Source organism: Phascolarctos cinereus, unplaced genomic scaffold (genome assembly GCF_003287225.1).
Source record: "Phascolarctos cinereus isolate Bilbo 61053 unplaced genomic scaffold, phaCin_HiC Scaffold_4;HRSCAF=312, whole genome shotgun sequence".
Classification (NCBI taxonomy): domain Eukaryota; kingdom Metazoa; phylum Chordata; class Mammalia; order Diprotodontia; family Phascolarctidae; genus Phascolarctos; species Phascolarctos cinereus.
The window spans coordinates 295,268,566-295,287,406 of NW_027555847.1; the positions used below are offsets into that span (position 1 = coordinate 295,268,566).

General features: G+C 40.8%; 1 long non-coding RNA gene across 2 annotated transcripts in view; it reads left to right on the forward strand.

The window, feature by feature from the left end:
• Nucleotides 1–9,032: 9,032 nt before the first annotated feature.
• Nucleotides 9,033–18,841, forward strand: part of LOC110223112 (uncharacterized) — a 48,028-nt gene continuing 38,219 nt past the window's right edge. Inside the window, exons 1-5 of one of the 2 annotated variants that reach the window (XR_002328596.2) lie at nt 9,033–9,139; nt 9,412–9,615; nt 12,176–12,705; nt 17,011–17,120; nt 17,408–17,673. This is a non-coding gene — a long non-coding RNA (uncharacterized LOC110223112). Of the gene's footprint in view, nt 9,140–9,411; nt 9,616–9,847; nt 9,937–12,175; nt 12,706–17,010; nt 17,121–17,407; nt 17,674–18,841 lie in introns of those variants that run through there. The other variant, XR_013486103.1, reaches the window with a different exon arrangement.

An 18,841-nucleotide genomic window follows, 5' to 3' on the forward strand; every position in this document is an offset into this window, starting at 1 on the left:
AGAAGGGCTTATTTTTTTTTAAAGGTGCTGAATCAATTAGTCTTTCTTATCATGGAATTAATGCCAGAAATGAGTGGAGATGAGGAAGACATATTTACAATTATGTATTAAGTTTAATACTTCTGGAGGCAAAAGGGAGAAAGACATATAAATGTCTATAGTTTTGTTATTTTAAAAAAATACTATTCTCTCTCAGAAGGAACCTTAGTCTCTAAGTCTAAGCTAAGCTTGTAGTTCTTGAGCTACAAAAAAGTTCTGCCTCTTATTGTCACCGGGAAAATAGGGGTGTAATGAATAACTTGGCAGCTTTGCTTCTATCAGTCTAGCCCCAATTCTGTCTGAGCAGTTATAGCATAGATCTCTGTATGACATCTATCAGTCTGTCAATCTGACCCTTTATTCTTTGTCACCTTTAAGTTTCAACATCCAGAGACTGAGTGCAGACCTGCTTTAACTTAATAAACAGCTTCATTTTCTACCCCTAACTAGGCATTTAAAATAAGTGTTTGGGAACAAGAAAGATAAGTGAAATCCTCCCCCTTCCTACCTCCCTTAGAGAACAGAGAATCAGTACCATTCTGGGGGTGACTTGCAAGAGGGTACAGCTATGACCTTTTTATGCAAATCAGACCTTACACTAGAAAGCAGTGACAATAATTTCCAGCATATTGGTAAATCTAGAACCAAATATTTACTTTGGAGTAGAGTAAAAGTTAAAAAAAATCAAGCCATTTCCCCAAAGCTTGTTTATAGAATTAAAAACACCCCTCCCCCCAAGAAAACCCTCCAGCCTCTTACATTTGAAAATACCTGACTTGTGAAAAATGACTACCTGGTTATTCTTCTCAAGGAAAATGGGCTGGTTTTGGATGAAAAGCTGAAGTTTTGAAGTGAGTTTGAAGGTTGTTCGATTGTCCTGACAATACAATCAACTGTACTATATAATCATTTCCCTTAATAGTTACCTGTCACAGCTCCTATTTCTTTTACTACAGGGATTAGTCCATCAGGAGTAAATTTGAGTTGGACATTTCGCTGACTTTAGATCGCTAGAATATGTTTAAGTATTGCATATCACTTTCTTCTCTGCCTATGAAAAGTGTTGGGTTCTCAAACCCAGTAAATCTGCTGCTGTTGACTACAGCAGTGATGTAACACAATTTACTTCATCATAAGGGTTGATCTAAATAATAAACCTTAACATTTTCTTTTAAACTGTCAGTATTAAGATATGTTTATTACAGCATCTTCTACCACTGCGAACGTAGATGCTATAAAGTTTAAATAGAATGAACGTAACAAATAGCTCAAGCAAACCATAGACAGCTGTAAATAATTATGTATTTTTACCATGCTACATATATTTTATTTACCCGTTTCAGAAGAGGTTAGGGAAAAAAAGCAGCCTCTCAACGGGGCAGTTAATAAAGTATTCCAATGGCATGATCTAACCAAACCAGGGGAGAGTTCTATGTTTTATTGTTAACCCCTTGCACGGAATCTTCTGAGGCTGAAAGGAAAAGGGAAAAGCTTTTGTGTTAGCTGATCCTTGGCTATTCTGGGGCTCAGGTTGGTGTGAAAGGGACGAGGAGGTCACTTGAAATCTCCTTTTATCCACTCCTATTTTCTCTCTGGATCAGCAACTTTGAATAGACACCATCTAATCGCTCTTAATGGAAAGAAACTATGGGAGCAACGAAAATGCCTTCATCCTAGAAGTGAATAAATGTATAGGAGTAGACCCCATTAGAATGTAGAGCTTTCCCCCTTCCATCTGTCCTTATTTATCTTTCTATGCACATATATACAAACCTATCCAATTCACATTACATATTACATGTGTATCCTTGGGCAGATGATAATTTGCCTGAGTCACAAATAGGGAGGAAGAGATTCTATACTCTCTTTATCAAGTTCAGGTGATGCGCTCCATTGGCAACTCCATCCCTATTTTCTTTCTGGGATGTTATGTTTAAATCACTAAAAGATCAAATGGTCCATCGGAAGAGTGTGGGGCTTGGTGGAGGGACTTTAGTGAAGATCTCTTATTTAAAATTGCGACCGTTTCCATTACAAACTGCAAAGGACACTTGGATTGAATTGTTTCTCCTAAATTTGCAGGGACAGTAAGAGACAGGTGGGAGATGATGTACAAAGCATGCAAAGAACTGCATGTAATTTTTCCATACGCTCTCCTCTTTGTGTGCACCCTTAGTTATTAATTTGGTTAAAACATTAAATAAGTGGAGAACAGACGGGAATCTGGCACTAGGCGGATTTAGCTTTTCTCGCTATAAATACATAACGCCGTCTCCTTGAAGTTGAGCAATTAGCAGCAATTTATTGAAATCAGAATTACTTCAGCAAGTCTCATGTGCTGACTAAAATCTCACCCGAATTGTTTTCTTTAGTTATTGTTATATTTACTTCGGGGTGGTGGGTGGGGGCGGGAATCCACAGGACTTTAAGCGGACGACTGTCCGAAAAAGGATGCTGATATCTAGGGCTGAAGGGGCTTCAACTTTACCGCCTCCTCTCCCCCCTCCCTTCCCGAAGGCTTTGCCCCTTCTTTTCCTCTCCCTGTAATATTCTCATTGATCTCAGAGCCTGGGGACATTTCTCTTTAAATTCCTTTAAGGGAATGCTTTGTTGCTAGGGCTACAAGTTCTCGTCCCAACCCACAAATCTCCCTCCTTCTTCCTCCTCCAGACCTCTTGGACCCTGGAATACCAGGGTAGGGAGACGGAGGGATTTTTTCCGCCATCCTTCGGAGACTTAGATCACCTGCTCTGCCCGAGTTCTCTCTCTCAGTAGTACCTGCTAGAGTATGTAGGTCCCAAGACCTCTAGCTTCAACCTCTCTACCATCCACTTTCTCCGTGCCCTCCCCCATCATTCCCAGCCCCAACTGATACTTTTCCCGCACTCCGGGTGAATAGGATCGAAGGAGCCGCCCCGTCCAATAAAGATTAAATTAAGTAGAAGAATCCCGGCCGCTGGATATTTGGAAGCTCCGGTGGGGCATCAAACAGCCGTTTAACACATTTTTTCCACTCACTGTGCACAAGCCCTAGACCTGTGTGGTTTCAAACACACACGAACACACACAAACACAATTAAAAAAAACCAACCCTCCTACGTTTAGAAGGGGAGAAGCTGTGGGGTGTGGCACTGTCCCAAGAGCTCTGAGGTTCCCCCTCAATTTGAAGGGTCAACAATAAAATCCTTTCCTCTTCTCCCCCACTGAGAGTTCAGACCAAAGGAGAGTCAAGTGTAACTTAGGTTTGCTTTGCTCCTCTTGCTGGTCTGGTGCTGCCTAGAAGACATAGATTTCTCCTTAGGGACTAGCAGGAGGTGAGGTGGAGGAGTGCGGAGGCAGGGGACACTTTCAGAGTCCGTGTCCTCAGTGACTAGTTTTAATGCCAAGGAAGAAAAACGACTTTTAGAAGCTTGAAACTTAACCAAATTACTTGCTGCCAGCTAGGGAAGAGATTTTATTTCGACTCAGAGTTTAGGCTGCTGGACACAGAAACTGTTAGGAAAGAGGTTCTCCCTTCTTCAGCCTGGTACAGATTATCGGGCCGCAAGCGAACCCAGGAAGTGCCCCCCCCTTCCCCTCCTCCGTCCCCACCCCCAATGTGCTCAAGTCTCCACTCAGTCCCAGGGCAACGTCCTGAAGGGCGACAGGAAAGTCCTATTTTGGCAAGGCTCTTCCAATGAAAATGAAAAGAGGGAATAAATTAACCTCAAACCAGCTAGTTGGGGTGTAGTAGTTTAGCAGGACTAATTGCAGACAATGGAGCTGAAATGACTTTTCCAATTAGCTGCTGGTTGGAGTTTAGTTGGAGGAACTGTCAGCTCCAACGATGGGTAATTGCTTTATTGCTCACAAAACTATCATCTATTTAGAACATATGTGCTAATTACTCTGGATGGGCGTCGAAAAAGAGACCATAAATCTATTAGCACTTTAAAAAGTCTTTGGTGCTTGTAAGCAACCCAACTCTCCTCCACATTATAGGATGCACAGGTTGGCGTGATGGATGGGTGTCTTTCCGAAAAGCAAATATATTTTCCACTGGAGGCAGTGAGATGATGTACTGGTCAAATTCCGTCAAGGGGAGGGGGAGCAAGTCCTGCCCACTCATTTCATTCCAGAGATAAATCAGTGTCACCAAGCCCTCTTTAGTGGCATTGCGCTTTTTTTCTTTTTCTTTGCAAAAGATTACTTTAGAAATCTTTTAATTGGATTACTCTGGAAAATTAATCTCTTTAGGCTTGACTAAATTTGTTGCACCCAACATTGAGAGTGAAACCTAAGTCACCAAATGCAGGGATACACTGAGGAGCCTTCCTCCTCCTGCAGGCCCGCCCTAGCTCAAGTCCTTTTCTGAGGGTCAAGGAGCAGAGTTCTGCAGACCCTCTTAGGAAGATCTTGACACCCGAAGTCCTAGATCCCTCCAGGTGCAGCTACTGGGGCGGGGGTGGAGTGGGGTGGGGTGGTGGTGGTGCTGGATCAGGACCGTGGCTGGGATAAGAATCGCTACAACAAGGCCGCTCACATCTTTTCTGGGTGAATCCTCTTAACTCCGAGCGCCACTTTTCCACATTCTTCCATTTACTTCTTGAGCAACTGCAGTCCTCTCAGTTTGCTTCCAACCAACACCCCGAGCCCCGTCCTACAACTCCCTGCCTGTGTCGAGTTTTCTCAGTTCTCAGCCCTGCTTGCGGAGACTCAACTAATCTGGTAAGAAAAACAAGTGGCAGGCATATAGTGGGCTAACATTCCAACTCTCTGGATTTTCACCCAGTCAAATTCCCTAATTAAGGCTCCGGCAACCCGAGGGAAGAGCAAGGACAAAACTGCACTACCTTTCGCTTACCTAACTCTGTAGCCTCAAGCTCAACTTCTTGCGTAAAAACGCACAACTCGCTCTTGGGCTCTGTGGCACTACCTAGGAGACTTCCTTTTTGGGTGCCCTTGATCTCTCTGACCCTACCTCAGTTCCATGCCTGTCTCACCAGCCCTCACCACCCAGCAGCCTCTAAAGCAGCCAGCTTATTCAGCCTCACTTCGCCCAGAGTTTGGTAACTGATCTCCCTGCGCACCAGTTCCCTAGGTCCCCAGATGTTAGCTCGGAGAGAACCAGCGAGCTCGGCCTGACCTTGAATATTTTTCTGCCGGTCTTCCGCGATTATCTGCGGGAGATTACAACTTATGTATGAAATGGGATACCTCACTTTTTAAGCTCAATTTAGCTCTTAATAGCAGCCCCGTGAGGTATGGTTAACTGCTGGGTATAAGGGCATAATGACTTGACTAGGGAGACCACAATGATCCCTTAATGTACTTAAAAACAACAACAACAAACCCAAACAGTGGCATTGTTATTTCTTGGGAAGGGGTCGGGTTGGATTGGGGGAGAAAGAGATCTAAGTATTCCGAAGGCAGAGCGTTTGCGACTGGTACCTGATCATCTAGTACTTGGCTGTGTCTTTCTGCTGGGAGTCCTGGCTGTGGTTGGCTCGGGCATAGAGTATCGAGCGTCTGCCTGGCAGAGCTTCCTCCTAACAGAAAGGGGAAGTTAGGCGCGCTGGGCTTTGGGGACAACCCTCGGGGAGTGTGGGGGCGGGACCAAGGTGAGGGAACTCAGGCAGAACAGGTGATCAGAATGGCTGTGTGTCTTTAGTGGATTTCGGGGTGGGGTGGGGAGCTGGAGTTTCGAGGGACAGGGCTGACCTTGGGGTAATAGCTACACTTTCAAAGGGGCTAGAATTTAACCACAATCCATTCCTTTCTCAAATCCCAAACCCTAGATTCCAAACATATTCTGTCCTTTCAGCACAGAACCTCTTCTCGCCTCTTGGGTCGGGTTTGGGAGCGGAGGAAGAAGCACCAACTTTGCATGGAATCCTACTGCATATTCAGATATCAGTGACTTGAAACATTGTATTGCTTTAGATCTATCACAACAAAAAGTAGAGTACTGTACAGACAACCAGAGACAGGTATGTGAATTGGTTAGAGGCCCCCACACACGGGTGGGTGTGGCATGAGACCTCCCTTGAAACATACAAGAACTGCGACAAACCGCTTAAGTACGTGGACATAGCTACACAAAGATTTCTTAGAGCTACATGAACTTTATAACTACAAAACAGTCATAAAGATTCACGTTTTAAAAACCATCCTCCCAATTCAACTCAAACTATGATTTACCCATCGATAATGAGGTCTCTCAAATGAGATTAAAACACTTAAGCACAGTGATTGGCGCATAGTAGGTGTTTAAAATGCTCTCTCTCTCTCTCTCTCTCTCTCTCTCTCTCTCTCTCTCTCCATTCTTCCAGCTTTTCTTTCTCTTCTCTTCCACCAGTCTCCAAACCCTGTTCCCCAGAGGCACTTCCCAACCGCATGTCCTATTCTAGGTTGACATAAACACTTATATAAAAAGGCAACAGAATCTTACGGAAACCAGGACGTCCTTTCGGTGCGAAATTGTCAGTGCTCTCTGGGGTTAGGGCTGAAAGCTTTCCTTTCATGTTTTGCTGTGTCTCCTGTTGAAAATGTTTACGTTTGGAGAATGCTAACCTTGATTTTTCAGGTTTGAGCTCCCTCTGGAAGCAGAAAGAGAAATGACTCCACATTACTGTACATATTTTATTGCAATGATAGATCGCAGGTGTTTCAGCTGCTATTGTCTTCTTCCCTCCCAAAGCTCCCAACAAGAGAGATACAACTACACGAAACTTAGTTAATTTGACCTTCTGAAGAGCTGAGGAGCATCAGAGTATCAATAGTTCCAGAAGTTCTGGGAGTCAAGGATTTTGAGATTAAAATTCTGAATTCCTCAGATTTATCTACCCATTTACCTATCCATCTTTTAGCCTATTGTTCTTACTGCCACATCAACATCTATTTGTCCTTCAATGCTGTATCATTAAGAAATCAGGATTTAAATGTTGGTTAGCTCCTGTGTGTTCTACCTACTCTGCAGTCTGAATTAGGGGAGGGAAGGCTTTAGATGAATAGGCAGATCCCCTAGCCTACAAGATACCTGATACATGTCATTGTTAGATCATTCCTATTTACAAAGGTCAGATCACAGACACTTAGAGTAGACTCTCTTCTTTTACACCCCTTCGACCTTTTCCCCCACTAAAGATTTCCTGGCCAAGGTCCCTTCATTAGAGCTATTCAAGAAGCCCCTTCATCCAATCAATCTGAAAACAAAGCCAGAGGCAAGAAAGTCTTAAGTCTTTGATGGTCTACAGCCTCAGAACCCAGTATTTGTTTTCCTTTATATACCTATGTGCGCACTTTCCCGGGGCAATCAAGCCATGGGATTGACTAGTAGGCAGGAGGCCCCAAATGCCATCTTTTACTTTGATGTTTGCCCCAAGAGGCATCTTGGCCCAGTGGATAGAAAAACCTCCTTCAAGCCAGGAAGACCTGAATTCAATTTCAGCCTCTGACATATTGCTGTGACTTTGCACATGCATGTCACTTAATCTCGCAGAGCTCTAGGTAACTTTCTAAGACTATAAGTAGTCTTAGACTACAAGTAGTAGAGAAGGTGCCCAACAGCACTGGAAGAGGAGCTTGCTTACCTGAGAGTTCCTTAATCAATGAAATCACAGGTCTGATCTCTACCGTGTATCTGCCCCCTTTCCCTCAAGTCACATAACAGTGTCTTCTACCTCCATATGAACCTAAGTTCCCTTCCAAATGAATCACCAATTTATGGAAATCTAAATGAAATCCTATTCTGTAGAAGTCCCTTTGCTACTACTCTTATCCTACCACTCTTGCTAGAGACTGCATCTTGGGAGGAACCATGGGGTACATGAAACCCCTTTGCTTAGAGGATGATATGACTCTAGGAGGAAGGGAAGCAAGTGCCAGGGCTCTGTTTTCTGAGAAAGCATTGGTTTTCTTTCTACAGAGGTGTTGTAGAGTGAAAGAAGGGAAAGTAAGATGAGAGTGGTTAGGTCCAGCAAGAGACACATTAACTTGACCAAAAGGGTGAACTTCTTAGAACTGCAGCTGCATAGTGGGCAGTAGAGGCAGAAAGATTGTGTGGAAATTTGGGTCATATTTTCTGTGAAGGGTAAGATTGGGATGAGTTTTTGTAGTAAAAAGAACAGAGAATCAATGGGGTTGGTTAAGGCAGAGAGGAACGCGGAGGTGGAACATGTGGCCAGCAAGACGGGGAAGTGGGGCCAACCCGGCCTGGGGGAGGGGCAAAACTCCCTTCTCAACTCTTCTCCAAGTCTCATTGCTCGAAGGCCTAGGCCTTATCAGTCCTAACCTGTAGGAGCTCCCAGAGCCCAACGCAGCAAACCAGATAGACTGCTCTCTACCTCTGGGCAGTTCATCCGTGGCTCAGGAAGAGCGTCAGTCCTGCTAGACCTCTTCTATTCCTCTCCTGTGCGCAGTTTGCCAGGCGCAGTCAGGGATGCAGCTTGGGATTTCATCTGCACTTTGCCCCAGGCTACAAAGAACGTGGTGGTGAAAGATCGAGAACGCAAAACAAAAACAAAAACAAAAAACCAACCAAAAAACCAACCAAAAAACAAAAACAAACCAAAACGGTGTCTGCAACTTCACCTTCCTTCTTCCCCTATTCTCAATAGCTGAAAACTTTCTAGTGCTTCGAAAAAGCGTTTCCTTTCAAAGGCCAGTAGACGCTTAAGCAGTCTGTGCTACACACATAGTTAGTTGCAGCTTCAACAGATGTTCACCTGGGAGAGTCAGGGAGAAGGTCCCAGAGCGTGGAGGGGGACCCCTAAGCCCAGTTTTCTAGGGTGAACTTTTGGTTTTGAGTGGGTGCAAACTCTCGGAAAGCAACTTTGTTCGCGCTCAAATTCAGAAACATTTCTCTTCAAGGCAGCTCCAAAGCTGAGAAACTGTGTGTTTTGCAGAAACAAGTCTTGAGAGAGTATAGTCTAAGGAGTTCATCTCTCCAAATTATAGCACTGGCATTGAGATCGTCACCAGGACACTGAATAGTATCTTCCTTCAAACAGGAATTGAGAAGAGGAAATACCACCACTGTGCAGCCAAGCTGTGCTGAGGACTGATTGAAAGAAACTGCTGCTCCAGATGTTGCTCTAGCCGGCTTGCGAAGTGTGAGCAGGTAATTCCGGGAAGAGTGACATTGTTAACAGAAAGCATCTAATTAACAATGACTTCATTTGATTGGAAGGATGAAAAAGCCTTTTTAAATCAATCCAGATTGACTGGTCTGAGCAGAGCCAATTTATGAATATGAAGGCCGAATGGGGTCTGCTTTCTTTCAAAGATGTCATTCGAGGGATAATAGCATAGGTGAAGTCATTTGGTTACAGGGTGGAAACTTTTATAGGGCCTTCCTTGGGAATTTAATTCAGTGCTTCTTCATTTTATTAGGAACAGACTGACTCCATCAACTGGGCTCTCCCTGTTTAGAGACAAGACTGCTTGAAGCAATTAGGTTCACCAATTAGCATAGTTTTACTGACCCGGGCAACAGCAGCGCTGGCTTCTCAGATTATCCGCTTCTTCAAAGTCCCGGGAAAAAGGAGGAAAACATGCTTCCCAGGTGTGCCAGGCAGGAGACGAGCCTACAAACAGGTTAGCCATTCTGGTTCTGACAAAAAAAGTTCGCCTCTCGGTAGTGGTACCTTAAGATAGATGCTGCAGAAATATGTAGAGATTTTACTTCCCTTTCCTGACCAAAGACCTCATTCGAGTCGTTACTCATTTTGATACTTTCTCTTACACCTCCTCCCACCCTACTCCCGGTTCCACGTTGGTTGTTATGTTTGGGCAGAATCCTTTCCAGGAAGACACATTTCCTGCCTCTCCTTCCCCTGCCCTGATGGTTCTGTGGGAAGGGCCAGGGCCCAGGGATAATTTGCTGTCTTCCTGCTTGAAACCATGTTAGACGTCAAGGTAAAGGAGCATGTCTGGGACTGGGGAGACTTCCTGAGGCAAAGAAAGGTGTGTCAGTGTAGGGTGCGTGTGTGGGGGGGGTCGGGGTGGGTAGGGACTTAGTCTGGATTGTATATACTCATTCTGATATGGCAGAAACTATCTTGATTCCTCAGACCATGATGATAGTAAGGCCATTAACCATCAGTCTGAAGCCTAAAAAGTTTCTGAAGGGCAGTATACATACTATACTGCCCCTTTGGCACCACCTTTAGTTTCAGAAAATCAGAAGGGCCAAGTAGGCTGGCTAAGAAGCCTTGCAATGGGCTGCAATGGGTGTACTTTCAGTAGATCAGGAAAACTTCTCCTGCTCAGGATCTCCTTCAGGCATCTTTTCAGCTGAAAGGGGAACTTGTGTGTTGGGACCTGTCTTCTCCAACTTATATTAGTTGTCTTTCTCCCCTACAAATGCATATTCTTACCTAAGAATTTCACTAAATTAAATTTCTGACGGTTCATCAGTATCAACTACTGTGACATTCCCTTAACCTTATTAAATCAATAAATTCCAGGTCCATGCATTGAATTAAAAATGCATCAGCATGGTGAGGAATTGCAATCATATGGTCAAACATGCTATTTAGGGATTGTTGAGTTAGCACCATTTAGATTTATCTTTCTTCTTTGGGCCAGAACCTGGACAGCAAGGTTTGTCTGAAGTTTTGAAAATTCTTTCCCTCTGATTACTATTTACACTGAACTCCACAAATGAGGTATATGTTTGACAACAGTGATGCAATATGGATCATATATTTCTTGTCAATCACTGTTTTTCATCATGGGAATATACTGTCATTTAGAGCACATTGTTCTGCGTAAAGATAGTCCTCAGGGGTGGAACTGTATGCATGTGGTTGAATAGGCACATATGCAAACATTGCTATGATCTATGTTTACACTTATGAATATGCTGTACTTATATACCTTGATGAAGATGCATTGATAGTTGTAAAAATTTGGCAGTATGTTCTCTCAGCAACAAAACAGATTAAAGGGTATCTACCAGCATTATTAAGTGAATTAAGGGATAAAGAAATTTTGTAATTTTAAAAAAGTTATTTGTTTATTGAGCTTGATTTGCTCAAAGGAAGTTACACTGTGCAGTAGAATGGCATTTTTCAAGTCTTTAAACTTAGCACAGTACTTGGAAAGTCATACACTTTGAATTATTCCATTCTGAACATGAAAGGACATCTCAAAGGTGACTTATCAGAAGCTAGTCAGTTAAGTTGTAGTCTGGAGGGCAAATTTGTAGTTAGTTTTTACTGAAAGCTTTGAGTGTATTAAACATTTGGAAATTGAATAGAAAAAAAATAACATCACATTTGTAGATATTTGCTCTTAGTTGCTAATGATGTTAATAATTAAAAAAATTCACACCCTCTTGATGTCAGCCACAAAAGCAGTACAGAATTCTGAAGATGTAGCCTTGGGTTCACAACATTATGCAAGAAAACTCTTTATTTGATGAAATAGGCAATCAACTGAAATCTATCCTCTTTAAATAAACTGATTCCCCTGTATTTTCCCAGTGTTGGTGTAAGTTGTTGTCTGTGATGTCCCTCAGGGCTCTTTCCTCTGCTTTCTGATTTGGTATATAAAAGCAGCTCTGAGTGATGGATTACTGTGCCACTGCAGCCTGTGAAGGATTAATTTGTTTCATTGATTTCTCTTTAGGCAGATTGCCAGAATTTGCTGCTTCCCACCTTTCCCCAAGACTTCCAGCAGTAATAGACAGTAATAGCCTAAGACAAATCAGCCTGTTCTTATAAAAATAGAACCATGACATCTGAGAGACCTAGGAAAGCTATGACAAACTTTTTATTGGTGCATTGGAAACCCATGAATTGCGTAATTTATTTTTTATAAATATTTATTTTTAAACTCAAAAAAGAGACAATTTTGAATTGTTAACTTAAAAACCCCATCATCTTAATATAACTTCAGGACATATTTATACACAAACACTGATCATTAAGGAAAATAAAACTCCCGTAATATCATGTCCCAAAATATTCAGGCCTTGGTTAGTGCAGAAAAAAGGGGATACATCTGCCAGCCTTTTAACTTCTGTATTTATCTGTTTTATTGACTAAGAATCCAATTTTCGTGTCATATTTGAGGCTTTAAATGATGTGAAGATAACTATTCTGATTAATTTGTCTCTAAGTATTAATATGATTTTTTTTTTATTCCAAAGGATTTTTAGGAACTCTGGACAAGAACTAGACATGTGAGAGAAGAAAGTTCTCAATCAATCAATCAACATTTGTTAAACACCTGCTTGGTGCAAAACACCGTCCTGGGGATCATTCTAATACATATTCTATGGGCACATAGTAGAGAGTCCTCTGCTTCTCCTTGTATTCTGAAAGCAACAATGGCTTAAAAAAAACAACAACCCAAAAAACAAATACTAATTCTTTCAGAAGTGTTTTCCCAGCTACAGATGTGAAATAGGCCAGTATACAAATCTATTTGTTTCCCTTCTGTAGTGTTGAAAATTATATTGATTTAGTGTTCTCAAGTTATACTTTTTATGTAATTAGTGGTGTAGTAAAAACTAATATTGTCATGTGCTAACGTCTTTTCTTCCCCTGTTGTTCTATGGAGCTGTTCCATGCAATATCAGCAAGTTTACACTTTTCTTGTGTTTTTCTGAAAGCGAAGAGGAACATCTGTTTCAATTATATATCTGCATCATAATTATAACAATTAAAGAGCTGCCATGTAAGTATACAGTAAATATAGTTTGCAGAATGACCCATACTTTTGTACTTGGAAAACTTGAATGATTTTAGAGGCATTGAACCAAATTTGTTTTCATCATCTTCCTTCTTCTTCTTCTTCTTCTTCTTCTTCTTCTTCTTCTTCTTCTTCTTCTTCTTCTTCTTCTTCTTCTTCTTCTTCTTCTTCTTCTTCTTCTTCTTCCTAGCTTTCATATAGAGCTTTAGAAAAATAATACTTTTGTCTTAAGAACAAGGTATTTAATGCTAGTTATATTCTGTTTTATGTGAGAGAAAGACCTGACAATGAAGAGGTATATATGCACATGTCAGATTGTTCTATTTCGTTTTTGAAAGTGTTTTTCTAAAGGGGGGCAGACTGAGATTACAACTTCAATCATCAGATACCTTCCAAAATTGACTTAATAATAATGTTAGAACAACATGGTGAATTGTTAAAAAAGAAAATACAATTCACTCGATATTATTTATGTCATTTATTTTTTATATTTTGTTCAGCTGAAATATGGGAAAGACTCAGTTACATTTTTTTGTTTGTGGTTATTTTCACTTTCTTGCTTTATCTTAACACAACACTAGCATGTTTGTATTTTAAACAACACGGGAGTATCTTGGAAGCCAAACAAAAGACTCTTTCCATAGATTGATCTTTTTTTAAATTTTATTTTCCCCATAGATTGATTTTAAATAAGTTCTGGGAAACTTTTTTTTTTAAGTTCCAGCTTTTGGCCAGATAGTCAATTTTTTCAAAGGGTCCATATATAAGGCCTGAGATACTGGTCCTTTTAAAATAATGGAAGAAATGGAATTTTAGAGCTAGCAGTGTCTCTAATGAGTGTTATCTAATAAGTATAGTCCATTCCCTTATTTAGAGAAGCGAAGACTAAGGCACTTGAATAATAGCATTAGGACTAGAACTCTGGTCTCTTGATTCTTAATCTGTTATTCTTCTTACTGCCTGTCTACTATGATTTTTATGGGCCCCTTGTTATTTTCATGTGTGGGTATAATAGATCCATATTACTTTGTAGCTAAGAAAGCTAGAAGAGAAAATTTTATTACTGAAATATCTTCTCATAAGAGACTTTCCCTTCTCCCTCTTTACACTATCATGCAGGAAGTTACTATGAAGGTCATGAAGATAAGGAATTTATCCACATCCTGCTCAAATCACATTTCCTGGAGTTTTCCTGGAAAGAATGAAAAGCTTTATACCCTCTTTGGGATATGCTTGTGATAGATTCCATGTCTTGTAGTTAATTTCCTGGGGTCTTCAAAACAAGTGAAAGTGGGAGGTAGTGGTAGCTAATGTCAAGTTAAAATGCTACCACAAATGTGAATTATTACAATAGTTTAAATACTATAGTTTAGTTAATAGTTCAATAGTTTAAACTATAGTTTAAAAATATTTCAATGGGGTAAAGCACCGGCCCTGGAGTCAGGTGGACTTGAATTCAAATCGAGACTCAGACACATGTTACTCACTAGCTGTGTGACCCTGGGCAAGTCACTTAACCCTGATTGCCTTGCCAAAAAAAATTTATATTTCAATGGATCTGTACCCTCATGAATATGGATAGTCCCCTTATGGGTGCAGGTCACAACTCATCCATGCCTTCTTTTTCAATGTGATGTTTTTTATATTCTCCTATTAATCCTCCATAGAAGATATTCTCAATACGCTGGAGGCTAACCTGATAGCTCTCAGGCTGTTCACCTTTGCTTATAATTTAATTTTGCTAATGACCTGCCCACTGCTCTTTCTGATCACAATTTCCTGGCTATCTTTTACGCCAATTGTTTGGATTTTTTTTGGTGTTCATTTAATTTTAATTTATTTAAAAATTATCAAACATTAAATTTTTTTTGCTCCCTCTCATCTCCTTGCACTCATTCAAAAGAAAGTCAGAAACTGGTATCATATAATCATAGCTGAGCAAAATAAATCTTCACTTTGGACATATCCAACAATTTATTTCTTATTGTGTATATTAAATCATGGTCTCTGTCATAAGCTGGGTGCAATATTCTTTATACATTTTAAATTCATCAGAAGAAATGTTGGGAATCAAACAGGAATGTTTTCTGTTTAAATTCTGCCTGTAGCTTTCCCCAATACCCTGACTCAGAAGTGATCCCTGAATCCTCTGAACTCTCATAATGCTTGGTGCCACTCATGTGGTTTCTCATGATGCTTTGCATATTATTTGTTTTTGCATATGTGGAATTGCAGAGTTGTGAGGGACCTTCAAGGCCATTCAGTCCCATCTGTATCTGGACAAAAGTCCCTTCTAAAACATCCCCAACAGAGAGATCATCCAGCTTTCACTTGAAGAGCTCTAGTGCTGAGAAGCCACTACTTCCAGAAACAATCCATTTAATTTTTGGACAGTTAGGAAATATTTTCATATGTCAAACTTAAATCTACCTCTCTGAAACCTCCACTTAGTGCTCACAGCTCTATCCTCTGAGGTCCAACAAAACAAACCTAATTCCTCATCTTTCCCCCTACCCCCTATTCTAAACGGTGGTGAGAGAAACAGAATAGCCTGCCCTCCCTCTACCAAGCTCCAGCAATAGGACTGTTCCTGAAAAGATCGTGGGATTAAAGAAGAAACTTTCCATTTTTGTTCCATTTCCAGGATTCTCCTGAAAAAGAAATGTGGCCTCTGAATACTCATGGGAACTAGAATAGAGGAAATGATGTTCCATTCATATAATGAGGTCAGGCTATACTACTTCCTTGGGCAAAACTTCCAATGTCGGTAATCACTTTAGGCGAGGCTGAGATTTAGAGGAGATACGTGACTTGGAAATGTGTAGTTTTGTTTGACCTGAAGTAGTTGGTAAGGCATCTGGAAGTTTTGCTCTTGACTTCACCTGTGTTTCTCTTCCTTGCTAACTGGATCACCAGAAAAGCTGCTGGGTTAAATTAAGAGTCTCTTCTCTTCTAAGCAGCCAGAATGAAGTAGCAAGGTCTGTTTTTTCTCTCTTGCCTGATGGATTTCAAGCAGAGAAGATGCCCCAACTCTTCCCTTCTTCCAGGCTGGTCAGAGGAGTGGAGATCCGGCTGTGCTCTCACAGATACCCTCCCCACCCCCACCCCCATCTTGTATTTGGGAATTTGCTTTTGGGGACCTGTATCCTGTTCTCATCTTCTAGATTTCAAGCTCAAACTCCTTGAGTGCACAGATAGAATCATAATAATAATGATAATAGTAATAATTCACGTTGATATAGCAATTTAAGGTTTACACAGGACTTTCCTCATAACAACTCTGTAAATGTAGATCTTCTTACGCATCTTTATGTTCTCTAGAATGCCTAGTACAATGTGTTCTTTGCAGATAGTAGGTGCTCAATAAACATTTTTAATTGCATAAAATTACATTATATTGAATATATAACATTTAATACATGTATACACATGTCTACCACCAGGTTTAATTCTGGTTAAGGCATACGTGCACGCACACACACACACACATCCGTAGTATGATGACAAAAACACTGGTTTTGGGAATTAAAGAACCTGGTTCAAACCCCAGCAATGCCACTGTCTACTGCAGTGATCTTAGGTGAATCATATCATATTCCCAGGTCTCAGTTTCCTCATCTGTAAAATGAAGGGGCAGTTGAACTAAATGATCCTGAAGGTCTCTTTCGGCTCTAAGCCTGTTCATTCTTATGTACTTACATATAATAATGAATGAGGAAATGGGACATAGTAGATAAAGTGTTGGACTCAGAATCAGGAAGACCTGTGTTTGAATCGTACTTGTGACACTCATCGACTGAGTTACCATGTGCAAGTCATTTGACCTCTTTGAATCTCAGTTTCCTCATCTGTAAAATGGGGATAATAACTTTATAGAGTTGTGAAGTTAATTGAAATAATGTCAGTAAAGTCCTTTTGTTGTTCAGTTGTGTCTGACTCTTCATGACCCTGTAGACCATACCGTCAATGAAATTTTCCTGGGAAAGATACTGGACAGGTTTGCCATTTCCTTCTCCAGTGGATTAAGATAAGCTGAGGTTAAATGACCAGCCCAGGTCACACAGCTAGTAAGTGTGAGAGGCTGGATTTGAACTGAGGTCTTCCTGACTCCAGGCCCAATGCTCTACCCACTGAGCCACCTACATACCTTGTACAGAGCTTCACAGACTTCAAAGAGCTTTCATTATTATCATCCACATTTCTAGAGAGCTTTAAGATTTCACAAAGGACCCTCTTTACAACAAGCTCTGTGATGTAGATAGTGTTGACATCATCATTCCTCTTTTACAGATGAGAAATTGAAGTTCTACATGTTTAAATGATTCCTGTGTGATGGCTAGTGTTCATAAAAGCTTCAATTCAAACTACCTCCTGATAAACCCAGTGTTTTTGCCTGCCATGTGGGTATCTCTGTGTATGTCTCTATTTGTATGTCTGCCAGTGAAATTAATACCTCACCTTTTCCTATTTTTTTTAAATCTATGGTCAGATTATAAATGGCTTCTCATTGAACTACTTGTATTTTTTATGTCAAATTTTATATTTACCTACAAACTGTTACCAGGACATCAAAGTAAAGAGAATAGCTATGGAGAAGTATGGCAAGACATTTTTAAAATCTCTCCAGAGAAAGGCCCTGTTCTAAAAACAGCAACTTGGAATTACATGTGTGTACTTTCTCTTTCAGATTTTTACTCTGAAAAATTTAATTCATTCTTAGTCCAGATGAGTAAGCTTGAGTCATAATGTTCAAGCTGCACAATGGAAAAGGAGCCCTGTCAGTGGAGGCAAGGGATTTACAAACTGCTGTAAAATCATGACTTCTCTCTAACTGATGTTTCAAGACCAGAGAATTGATTTGATAAATTAACTACTTGCGTACTTCTGAAAGCAGAGGCTTGGAAGACTATAAAGCACAAATCCTTGTCTGCAGAAAAGATGAAACTACTTAAGGTAACTTTATCAATGCTCTGAGTATTCTCAAGGTGACTGTATTCTAACTACCAAACCAGAGAACCAACTTTATTCTGAAGAATTCGGGACAAATGATCTTATATGCTCAGTAGAACTAGATTTGGATAGAAAAATATCCATAGAGTTTGAGGCAAGAAAGATGGGTTATAAGGAAGATTAATCAGCTCCAGGAATTCCATCCCCTCTTCATTTATGCACTTCCCTATTGGCTGATACACAATTTCCCTATTGGTTACATGTCCTTTTTCATCACTTTTACATTTCTATTTGGATGAAATTTCTCTCTCTCTCTCTCTCTCTCTCTCTCTCTCTCTCTCTCTCTCTCTCTCTCTGTCTCTCTCTCTGTCTCTCTCTCTGTCTCTCTCTCCGTCTTTCTCTCTCTGTCTCTGTCTCTCTCTCTCTGTCTCTGTCTCTCTGTCTCTCTGTCTCTCTGTCTCTCTCTCTGTCTCTCTCTCTCTCTCTGTCTCTCTCTCTCTGTCTCTCTCTCTGTCTCTCTGTCTCTCTCTCTGTCTCTCTCTCTCCGTCTTTCTCTCTCTGTCTCTGTCTCTCTCTCTCTGTCTCTGTCTCTCTGTCTCTCTGTCTCTCTCTCTGTCTCTCTCTCTCTCTCTGTCTCTCTCTCTCTGTCTCTCTCTCTGTCTCTGTCTCTGTCTCTCTCTCTCTCTCTCTCTCTCTCTCTCTCTCTCTCTCTCTCTCTCCTTTTTCTCTCCTCTCTCTCTTTATGTTTGCATGAAAACCTCGAAGGGAAACCTTTGCCTGCTTTTTATCTCGGGAAAACATCTATAGCCCATTTATGAAGGAGTTTGTAACCTAGAGAATTTTTATCATGTTCTCTGATTAGTTATATAGATGCTACTCAGTAATGTGGGTATAGTTAAAACAAACTGGATAGTGATGAATATATTTATTGCCTGTTCAAAAGCTGAACATAGAACATTATGGTAAGAAGTCAAGATCTGAATCATGAAACAGCAGGAAAAAATAAAAGTAATCTTCCATGAGGCCCTAGTGAAATCACATAAAGCTATTACAGACCATAACAGAGGTTCTTAACCCAGGGTTCACAGATGCCCAGGATGTCTGTGGATAGATTTCAGGGGTCTTCTCTACCATGTCCTTTGATTGCTATTTCTTGAACAGAACATTCCAT